General features: G+C 42.0%; 1 protein-coding gene and 2 pseudogenes across 1 annotated transcript in view; all 3 read left to right on the forward strand.

Moving 5' to 3' along the window:
- Positions 1-14,296, forward strand: part of Dtd1 (D-aminoacyl-tRNA deacylase 1) — a 174,558-nt gene that overhangs the window by 150,822 nt on the left and 9,440 nt on the right. The gene's annotated exons all lie outside the window — the stretch shown is intronic.
- Positions 6,909-13,444, forward strand: LOC128100994 (pre-mRNA-splicing factor CWC22 homolog; annotated as a pseudogene).
- Positions 13,217-14,141, forward strand: LOC128100995 (pre-mRNA-splicing factor CWC22 homolog; annotated as a pseudogene).

Genomic DNA, 14,296 nt, shown 5'->3' on the forward strand with positions numbered 1-14,296 from the left:
GGTGTGTGTCCCTCCTGCATAGTCTGTGCCAGCCATACTGCCTGGGCCTGACAGGCATCTGTGTGCTCTCCTGCTGTCAGGCCCCACCTCCGTCTTACTCTACCACCCTGTCCACCATTGCTACTCTTACTCTTGGCAAGTCCAGTGGTCAGTGTCCTCTGAAGTAGTCTTTTCTCACCATTGCCTGGTTTGTGTTTTACCTTCATTCCTTTCATATTGCATGACACTGCCATTTGTTTATTTATTATATCAAGAGAATGTCTTGCTATGTGGTATTGATTGGCTTCAAACTCAACTCTGCAGCTTGGGCTGTTTTCATACTCACACAGCATTATTTCTGCCTCTGCCCCCCAAGCACTGAGGCTCCAGGGATGTACCATCATGCCCATTGGATATTCTTCATTATTTCCATGCCCAAGATTGTGTTGACTTGCCTGCAGCATTAAGTTCATCTTCCAGAGGCCCCAGTGGCCTCTGTCTCAGTTTCCTCGTCAGATATACTATCAAAGTCCCTTATTGAATGGACACTGGGAAAAATATTGGAATACAGATGTGAAGGATCTATGGCCTGTCTTTACAACGTTCACACATTCAAGAAGAAAATAGAAACAGTTGTGTCACAGCAAAGTGCAGTATGGCATGGACAGAGCAGAGTATGGGGTAGAGAGGACTCTAGAAGTTGACCTTGAAGGACACATGGAACTGGGGAGGTGAAGGATAAGAGCAGGGAATAGCTGCCAAGGCAAGAGGAAGAAGTATGTGTTAGTTTTTGGTCACTATAATATGATGATATTTTATTTGTATTAAAATGGTATTTGTATGTTAATAAATAAAGTTGCCTGGGGGGTCAGAGCTATTAGCAAGCCATAGGAAAGCAGGGCAGTGGTGGCATACGCTTGTAATTCCAGTCTCTCTGTGTGCAGGGATACAGCCAGTATTGGATACACTTGCCTTTAATTTCAATACTAATCATAGAAAACCTGGAGGTCTATATAGACAGGCTGTGACGAGGCAGTCATGTGGTTGGGTTTACAACCAATGAGAAGGCAGAACAGGAACTCTATATAAAGACTTTAACACAGGGGTAGCTCTGGTTCGGAGAGGTAGGACCACCGCAGGAGGAAGGGTAAGGTTTTAGCTCTTAGCTCTGACCTCTTGGCTTTCTTCTTTGCATTGGTTCTGTGTTTCTTATTTAAAAAGACGGTTGGTTACATCTACACTATAACTAACGAAAACATCTGCTTTTGGAAAGACTTATTTTGGCTCACAGTTTTGGAAGTTTCAGCCAATGATTTCTTGACCCTGTTGACTTTTGAGCATTTGGCAAGGCCGTATATCGTAGTAGGCACATATGGTGATGCAAGCTGTTCACCTCATGGCCAGGAAGCACAAAGAGGAGAGAGGGGAGGAAGAGAAGGATGGGATTCCATGGTCTTCTTTAGAAGCACACCTGGAACAACCTGAAGACATCCTACCAGGCCCCATGTCTGAAAAATTCCACTGCCTCCCAGTAGTGCCATGGTGCAGACAGACCAAGCCCTGACTATGTGAGCCTTTGGAGGACACTCCAGATCCAACATACAGCAAGATGCCAGCATTATTTTGTTGGAGGAGTGGAAATGACAAAATAGAGAGCTTTGTAAAAGAGGAAGTGAAGATTAACTGAAGGGTTGGTTACCAGTGGGGAGAGCATAGAGCTTCTTAAAGTTATAACTCCCAGGAATGTGGACTTCTTCCTAGGGTAATGACAAACCTCTGAGAAGTTTTAGTATGCAAGTGATGTAGTCAGGCATAACATAAAACCATCCTCTGGCTCTGTGGAGTGAGACTGGAAGTAGAGAGGCCAGTTTGGAAGATCTGCAGAAATCCAAAGAAATAGTGAGATTAGAAGACAGAGGTGGGCTGGAAGATGTGAAGATCAGCTTGGTTATCAATGTGAGTGTTGGGGGGCTTCTAGAATGATGTAGGGACAGGGTGAACTCACAGAAATAGGAGGGAAGACGAACAATAACTCTTTGGGTGACAGTCTTGTGTCTGTGGTGCTGGAGCTGAGAAGAGGTCTTAGGCATGCATTTTGGAGCCTTCAACTTATACAGCAATTAAACCATGTCTGAAGACAAGGTCAGTCTGAAAATACTAAACTACAAGAGGAGCGGCTGCTGGCAAGGCCTTCTCTTCCCTTCTAAAACAGTGTCTATAAGATGTCTATGGCTTTGAGGATGTTCATGTACAGCTATTATGATGCATCAGTAATAGTTGGGTGCAGTAGTACCCACTCCCAACAGATAAAGGAATGAATAAAGAGCTCAGAAAGACTGGGCCCTGGTAGTTTGGATGGCTGTGATGGAATCCTCCTGCCTCTGACTTCCCCTATACCCTACCTATAGCACTATGCTGTCTTCTAGTGTACCTATGGGAAGATGGCGGCACTACAGTAGCTGGTCTTGATTGACTTAACTTCACACATTCATGTATGAGTGACGTGGAGTCAGAGAAAGGTCACATCACATTGAGCCTCTTTGATCACAGCCACCAACTCACCAGTTTCTCATTTTGATGCTCAGGTCTAAAGCCATTGGTTTTCACTCATGAACTGAAAAATGTGATGTGATATTTGATTTCTAATTAATGTTAGTATTCATGTACATGTGATAACATTTTATGTGACTCATGTATTACATAAAATGTCCATTCCTACTCTTTCTAAAACTTGATGTTTTTTCTGCCTGTAGTCAGTTTCATCATACAAATATTGCTGATGTTACTGGTTAATAATCTGTTTAAAGGTGGGAATTGTGGCACATGCAGACAGGGCACAGAGGGCAGGGATGAAGAGGGATGATGGAGAGGAGGCCTATGCCTGGCTGAGGCCAGAAAGCGTTCAGGGTATTGTGTAGCCAGTGGAAAGAGCAGAGGGCCAGCCAGATGGAGAGGAAGCCAGAGTCCAGTCTCATGTTCAAATAGACAGGGCAGCAAGAAGACATGGTTGGGTTTAAGACACTCAACAAGAGGGAGACCATGCCTGGTACTGGAAACCTCACCAACCACTCAGTGCTAGTGAGGTCATGGTTATGGAGAAGAATCTACAACTTCTAATTTACCCAACCAGCATAGTCTCTAACAACAATCTATAAACATCTGTCCTTGTACCCACAGATGAGTGTAGTCTTCACCTCTCACCAAGGAAACTTCTCTTTTCAACAGATAGAGACTATCACAGAAAATCACAACCAATCAAAATGCAGAGTTGTGGAGCCCAGTCCCAGTGGTGACATCTACAGCACACTCCCACACCTAAGGCTCAGGGAACGTCATAGAAGATAAGGAAAAGAGTGTAAGAGTCAGAGGATCAGGGAGTTTGCTGTGAGATGGTGTCTCCAACCAATGTCAGCAGCTTCACCCATAAAGTGTCACCAACATGATTGCCCAAACATGAGCCGAACAAGGATGACACCAATGGACATACTAAAGTGGACAGGGGGTGGGGTGTGGGGGAGCCCACAAGGCACAACCCTACACAGAGAATTATAGGCAACTGAGAAAAGCTGGGAGTGGGATAGGTGGTCTTTCCTAGGGAAGATCACACTAATTGATTTATCCAGTGCCAAATGGTCAGCCCCGAAAACATACATACGAGTAGCATCACATGACCAAACAGGTTATATTTAGGAATATATATGTGCATATATGTATACATATATGCATGCAATTAGTGAAAAAAATAGACTCTGAATCTGAAGGCAAAAGGGGAGGGGTATATGGGAGGGTCTGGAGGAAGGAAAGGGAAGGGAGAAATGTAATTGTATTATAATCTCAAATAAACAAACAAAACAGAAGGCATGGATAGGCCTCAGGTCTGTCATGCTCATTAGAAACAGGCCCTAACACAACACTGGGGTTCATCCAGGACTTCCTCTCATCTTGCTGGTGACTTTCGAAGTCTTTATGTGATTTCAGCCTCCGTGGTGTCTCTTCCCTTAAAACAGTCAGGCCCACTTCCTGTAGCTGTTGCAGAACAAGGGCAGAATACATGCAGCAGTCAGAATGCATGCAGCGGTCGTCAGAATGCATGCAGCAGTCAGACTGCATGCAGCGGTCTGTGCAGGAAGGAGGCACTGGCCTAAACCCCAGTGTCTGCACATAGTCAGTCCTTTTAGGCTTCCGCAGAGGGAAGCATGGAAAGACGGGCTCCTCTGCCCTCGCTGACAAAGGTCAGAAGGACCCTGTCTGTCAGCTCAGTTGTGCTGGGAAGCACTTAACTTGGTTCAGAAGTGGACATCAGCCTGGCCTCCAGTCGTGGATCCTAGGACTGTGGGCAGCCACCCACATTCTCTTAACACTTGTGGACACTGTCTTTCCTCTTGACTTTTGTTAGACTGTAAACTATAGCCTTTTCTGGAGAAGTAGGACTTCAGCTACAAGTTTAATACAAATGAAATGTTTAAACTACCATGACAAAAATGATGGGAGAGGGCTAAAAACATGAGCACTCATCTCAAAGAACCAAACCCAGATTATCAACCTAAACACACATGCTGTGCACACAAACATATATACACATGCTGTACACACAAGTGTCTAGACACATGCCTGTGCACACAAACATGTATACACATGCTGTACACACAAGTGTCTAGACACATGGTGTGCACCCAAACATGTATACACATGCTGTACACACAAGTGTCTAGACACATGCTGTGCACCCAAACATATATACACATGCTGTATACACAAGTGTCTAGACACATACCTGTGCACACAAACATGTATACACATGCTGTACACACAAGTATCTAGGTACATGCCTGTGCACACAAATGTATACACATGCCTGTCCACACATTAGAATATGCTTTGTGCTTTCAAACATCTTGAGCAATTATAATGCCAGCTAGATGATGACTCTGCATTATATTGTTGACCTATCAGGAAATTTTACAAATACAATATCTTAAGTTTTGCTTTAACTATCTTAGAAAATCTTGGTTTTACTTATTGAGGTATAAAGAATTTGGTTACTTTTTAAATCATCACAAAACAGAACAATTTGACAGCTTTTATTTGCTTTGAATTTGGCCTCAAAATAATTCTAAAAAACGATTTTTGGAGAACTTTATATGCAAACAGTGTGTCCATCAGTCCTACCCTCCTCCCTATCTCCAACCCCAGTGTCCCTCCTCTTTCTCAAACTCGCAGCCTCCTCTTTAATTATTACTGTTACGTGCATATTCATACACAAGTCATTGAGTCCATTTACTATTGTTTGCATGTACACGTCCAGGGTTGACCATTGGGATTGGGTAACCTGTGTCATCCCTGGAGGAAACTAATTCTCCCTCTTTTAGCAGCCATTGGCCACCTGTAGCTTTTCATCTACGGGTGAGAACATGTGGAATTTCCCTTGTCCACAATGGTATGTCAACTAATATTGTCATACCACTCTTGTTTAGGCAAACATATTGTTGATATTTCATGGTGAAATTTGTCATGTCTAGCTGCAAGTGTCTTAGGTCTCTGGTTCTTACAATCTTTCCTCTTCCATGATTTTCCCTGAGTCTTGGGTATAGGGGTTGCCTTAGAGATCTGTCAGTTGGGGTTAGATCCCCCACAGTGACTTATTCTCTGGATTTTGAGCAGTTGTGGATCTCTGTAGCAGTCTCCATATGTTGCAAAAAGAAGCTTCCTTGGTGACTAGTAAGAGCTATACTTACCTGTGGATATAAGAGTAAATATTTAGAACACAGTTAGAAATTAGATTGGTTTAGGAAAGTGGCAGTAGTAGATGTAGCTAGAGTTTTCCTGCCTGGCCCACGGTCAGGGCAAATCTCTCTCACCTGCCAGCCCCACAGCCGTCAGACCCAACCAAGTAAACACAGAGACTTCATTGCTTACAAACTGTATGGCCGTGGCAGGCTTCTTGCTAACTGTTCTTACAGCTTAAATTAATCCATTTCTATAAATCTATACCATGCCACATGGCTCGTGGCTTACCGGCATCTTCACATGCTGTTTGTCATCGTGGCGGCTGGCAGTGTCTCTCTGACTCAGCCTTCCACTTCCCAGCTTTATTCTCCTCCTTGTCCCGCCTATACTTCCTGCCTGGCCACTGGCCAATCAGTGATTTATTTATTGACCAATCAGAGCAACACATTTGCCATACAGAACATCCCACAGCAAGTAGATTTTTCTCTAGGGTGTAGGATCTCTCCAGCCATGGGTAGTTGGCTAGGTTTACAGAACCAGGGATAGATTCCCTCTTTAAGTCCAACTAGATAGCTCCTGGTTACCCCCAAGATAAAATGCCACCATTGCACCACCATGGATACATTGGCAGTTCAGTCATTGTTGTGGTTTATAGGCTTTACAGCAGGGTAGGACTACTGATTGCTCTTTCTTTTGGCTGTGTGTGTGTGTGTATGTGTGTGTGTGTGTGTGTGTGTGTGTGTGTGTGTGTGTGTGTGTGTATCACCTTCCAATGCTATGAGAATTAATCCTCAAGAGGAGGTTTCCAGATCAGTTCCAGCTTTATTCCTCCAGGTTTATGTCTGCCGTGTGTGGTGTCTTCAACAATAGGGTCTCACCGTCAAACTTTTGAAGATAACCAAGGGCCATGGCAGTCGCCCATATTGTTTGGGGAGACTCTCACATTCCAGTTGTAATCCAGATGAGAGATAGCTGCAACAGAGCCTGACAGGGAGACTTCCTCTGAGCTTGTGTGCTGACAACCAAAAACCAGTGAGGGGCTGGGGTTTACCTACCTCTGAGAATTTAGCCACCTTTCTGGATTTGAAGATGTTGACGGGCCCAACTAAAGGACAGGTGCTACTACAATTGCACGTTTAGGTTTTGTGTTGTCACTTTGAAGAAATTTGTCATCTCAATAGGCCACAAAATTGCCCTCAGACATGTCAGATACTGGTGAGAGCAGAAGGAAGAATGGCAGAGGGTGACCTTGCGTTTGTTTAGTTGTGTGGAAGAGCTGGTCCAGAAGGGAGCTGCAGTTTTCTTTCCCTTTTCTTAAAAAGGAAAGAGCCCTGGGGAGCCCGGGGCGGGGGGGGGGGGGGGGGGGGGGAAGGGGAGCAGCTTTGAATTTTCAGGGCTTGAGAGGGAAAAGGGAAAGGCAAAGAAAAGATAATGAGAAACTCATACCATTGGCTGTATTTTTCTTTGAAAATGATTAAATACCCTTCGTGGTTGGGAGGGTATTCCCAGGGCGGGGACATTTCTCTGTCACATTGCAAATGGTTCCTTTCTATTTCATCAAACAGACCTAAAAATGCTAAAATTAACATTTGTTCTGTGCGCGGTCTCATTTCTTCTGGTTCCTCACCTCGCTCCTCAGGACCAGAGGATTTGTGGTGAGGCTGGTGTTAGGGCAGCCTGGGCTGGAAGACAGTTTTTGCTTCTGTGTCACCCATGGCTTCATTTGAGTATTTACTTGGCTGCTGTATTAGGGTGTGAGAAGAGCTCCTGACCAGTACCCCACATTTCGTCCTCAAATGTCAACACACTCAAAAACAAACAAGGGAAATGTTTTGGAAGCTGCCATCTGTTTACTTTGCCAGCTTGGCCTTTTTCGGAATAGTGAGATGCAGCCATCTTGATGGGGTGTTCTTCTTCCTAATGAGCAGAGTAGTTGAGCAGTGCATGCACGTAGGTGTGTGTGTGTGTGTGTGTGTGTGTATGTGTGTGTGTGCATGCGCGCGCGCTCTAGAGTTTTCAATGTGCATTTTCAGCGTCTCTAATTCTACTTTTAAACAGCACCATACTAAGTTGTCTGCACAACACTGTCTTCCCAGTTCTTCCTCCTGTGGCATTACTGCCACCGCCCCCACGTGGCACATGGTATGAGCACTGGTGCATTGATTTTTACTGATCCTCAGTGGCTATTTGTAAAATGAATTAAGGTTAAGAAAAGTTGGTTGCCTTCATTTCTCTGATTATGGTGTTTCCTTTCATGCTGTGAACACAGGTTTTCAAACTATTTCATGTTCTTTCTGTCTAAAGAATTGCTTTCCATATTTTTTGAAGCACATATTTGAGGAAATCTTTAGTTTTTTCTTTTGTTTTTGAAAGATAATTTTGTTGGTCTAGAATTCTAACTGATACTTTTTGTATTTTCAATATTTAAATGTTTCATTTCTCTCCTTTTAAATTTCTTTTCAAATGTACTTTTAGTTTTAAAGGACATATAGTGGTTGTACGTGTTTATGGTATGTAATGTGACCTTTCAATATATGTATACATGTATAATATATATATATATAAAATATGTATCAGATATACTAGCATATTTGCCACCAAAGACACATAATTGTTTTGTTGTTGTTTAGAACATTCAAAGTCTTCTTCACTAGCTACCAGGAAGCATCCTGTTATTTGTTGTCGGTTGTAGTCACCCCACTGTAGGTGTGGTAGTGGACTGTAGTCACCCCACTGTAGGTGTGGTAGTGGACTGTAGTCACCCCACTGTAGGTGTGGTAGTGGACTGTGGTCACCCCACTGTAGGTGTGGTAGTGGACTGTGGTCACCCCACTGTAGGTGTGGTAGTGGACTGTAGTCACCCCACTGTAGGTGTGGTAGTGGACTGTAGTCACCCCACTGTAGGTGTGGTAGTGGACTGTAGTCACCCCACTGTAGGTGTGGTAGTGGACTGTAGTCACCCCACTGTAGGTGTGGTAGTGGACTGTAGTCACCCCACTGTAGGTGTGGTAGTGGACTGTAGTCACCCCACTGTAGGTGTGGTAGTCAACTGTAGTCACCCCACTTTAGGTGTGGTAGTAGTCTGTAGTCACCCCACTGTAGGTGTGATAGTGGACTGTAGTCACCCCACTGTAGGTGTGGTAGTGGACTGTAGTCACCCCACTGTAGGTGTGGTAGTAGTCTGTAGTCACCCCACTGTAGGTATGGTAGAACAGTACTAGTTACTATAATCCAACATATTCTTAGCTAGCTGCACCCCTGTGCCCATTTATCACCTGCTAGTTTAGGGGAAGGGGAGGGAAAGGGGCTCTGGGGAAAGGCACCTGGTAGAATTGTCCTTCAGGCAAGAGATTTATTAATGTTTCGGGTAAGGTCTGAAGTAAGAAGCTTCGGTTCTCGTGGCGCAGTGCCATATCTAGTCATCAAGGTTTCTGAGGGAGGGGGTGGTCCTGCACTGTGAGGAAGCAGGCTTAGTTAATATGTAACCCATGTTCCTGACCAGTCACACTGTCTCTGGATTCCTAGGCAGCATGAAAAAGAGCTCTTGTGGCCTGCCAGCTCTTTGCTGCAGTGTGAGAGGGGTGAGGCTGGTCCGTGAGGCTCTTCATACTAGCATCTGGGGACTGGTTCTAACACCATCCCTTTGCATTTTCTCTCCAACGCTCTTCCCAGATTCTAGTCTCATTCAATCTATTCTCTATCTCTCTGAGATCAACTTTGTCTTCTCCATAGAAATAAGAACATGCAACATTTGTCCTTTTACATATGACTCATTTTTCTTACATAATGTCTGTTGCTTCCATCCATGTTGTTGCAAATGAAACAATTTCATTCTTTTTTGAATGGGTGTTGACTATCCTATTATGTATATAAAATACATTTAAAAAATCCATTTATCTATTGATAGTCACCTAGGTTGATTTCATTTCCTGGCTATTGTGAATAGTGTGTTAATAAACATATGAATGTACCTTTGGGCTACTAATCATAATTCTTGCAGATATATTCCTGGTAGTGGGATTGCTAGATCATATGGTGATTTTATTTCTAGTTGTTTGAGAAACTTTTATACTGTTTCCTATAATGGCTGTTCTAACTTACATTCCCATAAAAAATATGTCAGATTTCCTATTTCTCTACCTCCTCACCACCATTCATTATTGTTCTTTTATAACAATCATTCTAACTGGGATAGAATGACATCTCATTGTGGTTCTTATCTACATTTCTCTGATGATTGCTGATGATGAGTTTTTCATATGCTTATTGGCTATTTGGATGTGTTGGTTTTGGGAAATGTCTGTTCAGGTAACTTGCCCATTTAAAAATCACATTTTTTTAGTGGTTTGTTTGAATTTCTTATATAGCCTAAAAATCATTTCTTGTCTTAGAGTTTGCAAATATTTTCCCATTTTCTAGGTTGTCTCTTCACGCTGTTGAATGCTTTGCTTTACACAGAGCTTTTAGTTTGACGTGATCTCATTCATCTTTTTTTTTTTTTTTTGGCCTATGCTTTTGCAATCACATCCAAGTGTTTATCCCATGATGCCCTGAAGTCTTTTTTCTCATAATTCTATAGTTAAGAGTTTGATTCACATTGAGTTGGTTTTTGTATATGGTAAGAGATGGGGGTTTAGTTCTTCTATGTGTGGACAGTCTACCTTTATCAAAGACTTTCCTTTCTTCAATGTATGCCCTGTCAAAGAAGTGTCTATAAGTGCATGTTTTTAACTCTTGGTGCTTTGTCTGTTTTGTTGGTTTATTTAATGTGCACATGTACCATGTTGTCTGGGGAATTATTGCTCTATAGTATATTTTGAGGTCAGATATTATAACTCCTTCAGCTTTGTTCTTTTTCCTTAGAATTACTTTGGTTATTTGATTCCATATAGTTTTGGAAAGTTTGATTTTTGTATATTTATAAAGGATGATTTTCAAGTTCTATAGTCTTTAAAAAATTCAAGCACTTTAAAAGTTCCAAGTCTCTTTAAAATATCCAGTTTCTTAACTGTGGGCTCCCATCAAATAATAATAATAATAATAATAATAATAATAATAATAATAATAAAAAAAAAGCCATTTTAAGTACATTAAATACTTCTTACTCCAAAATGGAAAAAAAAAAACAGGTCATGCAAACAATTACATTCAAACAAAACCAAATTCCAACAGTGTAACAAGCCCAGTGTCTGATATCTGGAACTCACTCATGATATTCTGGGCTCTAAAAGACTTTGGGCACTCCCCTTCACTAGCTCTGCCGTCCATAGCATGCACAATTGGTCTAATGTTTAACAGGTTCCATTCCATATCTGCTGTTGTCATCCATCCCATGATGGTCATCTCATGGTCCTAGCATCTCAGTTATGCTGGGGTCTCCACTGTAACTGAGGCTTTACCTAGTGTTGTAATTCTTGGGCCTTGGGTGTCAAGGTTCCCTAGACCTTAACAGCAGCTATTGATATAGTTCCTAGGCATAGAATGTCTGAAACTCTTGGTTCTCAAGACCTGGCTGATCTTTGAGACTCTTCCAGTGACCATGACCTGTAGTTCCTCTTCTTTGGAACTTTGAAGCTTTCGAGCCTTCTCCAGCCTCAGGTCTTTGTACTCTTTTACATCCTCTATAGTTCCAGTTTCTCTTGTTACTGTCTTCGCTGCTTTCTAGAACCTTCGAGCTGCATGTCTTTGCTGTCATGGCTGCCACTACTGGGTAGTAGCTACCCATTCATTTTGCTGTTTCCACCATTTCTGTTGCTACAATACTGATGTTACAGCCATTGCTTTTGCTGTCTCTGCTGCAGCTGTTTCCACTATAGCTCTGCGGCTGCCTCTTCCCACTGCTGCTCTTCTTGTTGTCCCTCTCATTCTGCTGTTACTACCGTTGTTGCTGTGACTTTCATGGTACTAGCTGAGTCTATTCAGCTAATGACTATCAAAAGTAGGCAAGAAAAGACCACTCAAGGGCAATGAGTGTTAGATGATGCCTAGAGACAGAACGAGTAAACTGTCAAGGAATACAGACCACTGAGTACTTGTTACTTGGACCAACTTGAGGAATCTGATTTATTGGTTCAGTTGGCATCAGAAAATGAAAAGTAATATGGCACACAGGAAAATATGCCAAATGAAATGTTTCCCTGAGGAGCTATTACTCTGCTATTACAATAGATTGGACTATTAGTGTTCAAGAAGATGTTTTCATGCTGGCAACATGGAATCACCAAAACAAACAGAGAAGGAGAAAGATACCTGATCAGAGGTCCTGGAAACCCCCATCCCCTGGAAGAAGCCCAGGACCAGCAGTAACCCAGCTCCACTTGGGATGAGCCTACTACAAAGGGAGAAAAGGTGAACTGTATCCTCTCCTCACTTGCACTGGGGGAGTAGACCACCTTCACAGCTCAGGATGATGCAGAACATATTATAGAGAAAATCAGCCTAGCATACCAGAGGATGAGCAGAGAGGCTCTAAGAAAGATGGTCAGTGGTGAGGCCACCAAAAAAGCCAACATCTCCAAGATGTTTTATTATCTAAGAACTTTTTAGAAAACATAGTTTGAGGAAGAGGACGTTTTCTAGCTCTGTTTTGTAAGCACAAATTGCTTCTTGACTTGTCACCCAAGCTTATGCAGCTTTAGCAGCAATTACCAACTCAAAAGTCACAGTTGGAAAATAAATCCTCCTGAGACTAATTTTTAATTTTCAGAAAGGATATTAAAGAAATGATAAGTGAATTTGTCGAGTACCTCAAATTTTGTTGTACATCTTACTAAGCAAGACATGGGACATGAAGTTCTATGCATAGAGGTACTCATTTTACTACTGGGAAGAACAGCGGGTGATAGTCTTGAAGTAGCCATCGGCTTGCTCAAAGAATGCAGCCTCAAATGAACACAGACGTCACCAGGAGGAATCAGTGCCTGTTTTGAATTCCTTCAAAATGTTCTACACAAGTCTGAAATTGACAAAGGAGGACAGCATATGATTGAAGTTATGTTTGCTATACAGAAAGATGGAATTGAGGACCACCCTGTTATTCTAGAAGGACTTGACTCAGTTCACCCACATGCTCACTTTGGAAGGTGACTATAATCCAGAAGATACTCTAATGTTTTCATGATGTTCCAGTCTTACAGAGAATGAAGAGAAGTGCATGCTACTAAGAAGGCAATTTTTTTTTCTTATCAAAATACTTTATTTTAGGAGATCACTCAAAAAAGACACTCCACATTGGAAAGACACACCAACAATAACCTTGACCTTTTTTTTCTGTTTTGTTTTGTTCTTTCTCTCTCTCTCTTTTATAAACTAAAACAATTTTATGCTTAAAGTAGAAGACAAGAAATATTTTCCAATCAGACTTTAAGATTATGTGTGTGTGTGTATACACACATATATAATCAGCTTAGCAAACACACACACACACACACACACACACACACACACACACACACGCACACACACAATCAGCCTAGCATGCCAAAGGATAAGCAGAGAGGCCCTAAAGGAAATGATCAGTGGTGAAGCCACCAACAAAGTCAACATCTCCAATGGCAGTTTTATTATCCAATATGTAATTTATATATTATATAATATACAATACATATGTGATATATTTATATATATGATACATTTTAATATATTAATATATATTTCTGATCAGGGGAAGGGAGGAAGGGATGGAGCTGCCTGTAGTTCAGGAAGTGTTTGGCTTTTCTGTTCTTAGTGAGGTGGCTCTCTGCTAAGAAGGAAAAATCTTAATGAGGACCATGATTCAAACAAAGACCAAGACGCTGGCAGTAGTGAAAAGGAGGATGATGCTGAAGGACAGAAAGTGACTGTTCATGACAAAACTGAAATTCATCTGGTTCTCAGGGATAGGTGATTCGTTGTCATATGACTCGTTCCTCAGTCAGGTTTAGAGTTTGAGGAAGGCACTTACAAACGGCTGACAAAGGGAGTTCCCTAAACGTCCAAACAAGAATTCTGCAGTATGATGCTTGACTGCTGTGCCAACAGAGGGCCGAGGAAAGTCTTCTCAGTTTCATTAATGGGGTGATTTTGCATGCTGATGAAGGAATACATGGAATCATTTGAAAGAATATTCGGAGAACAAGATGATATTGCACACCAGTTAGAAACAAGTAAAGTGAGAAATGTTGCTGAGATGTTTGCTCACATTTTACATGTTTGTTTCCATGGCATGTTCTGGAATATATGAAGGTGATGAAGCCATTATGTCACCTTGTAGAATTTTTGTCAAAATATTTTTCCAGGAACTGAGTAAACTTAATGCAAGATTAAAATATGAGATCCCATAGTCATTCTTTGAAGGATTATTACCTCAAAACAATCCAAGGAACACATGCTTTGCCATCAACTTTTATATTTCTATAGGCCTTAGAGCCCGGTTCCCAATTTTCCTAATGCTGTGACCCTTTAATACAGTTTCTCATGTTCTGGTGACCCCCAACAATAAAATTATTTCTTCATTCAGACGTCTTCCTTTCCTTGTGTACCAGGGGCTTCGGCTGTCCACACTTAGCTTTGTGGTCTGTGGTTCTCTCACCCTGACATTCCTCAAATGGTA

This window comes from Peromyscus californicus, unplaced genomic scaffold (genome assembly GCF_007827085.1).
Source record: "Peromyscus californicus insignis strain IS unplaced genomic scaffold, ASM782708v3 Scaffold_7__1_contigs__length_154581171, whole genome shotgun sequence".
NCBI lineage: Eukaryota > Metazoa > Chordata > Mammalia > Rodentia > Cricetidae > Peromyscus > Peromyscus californicus.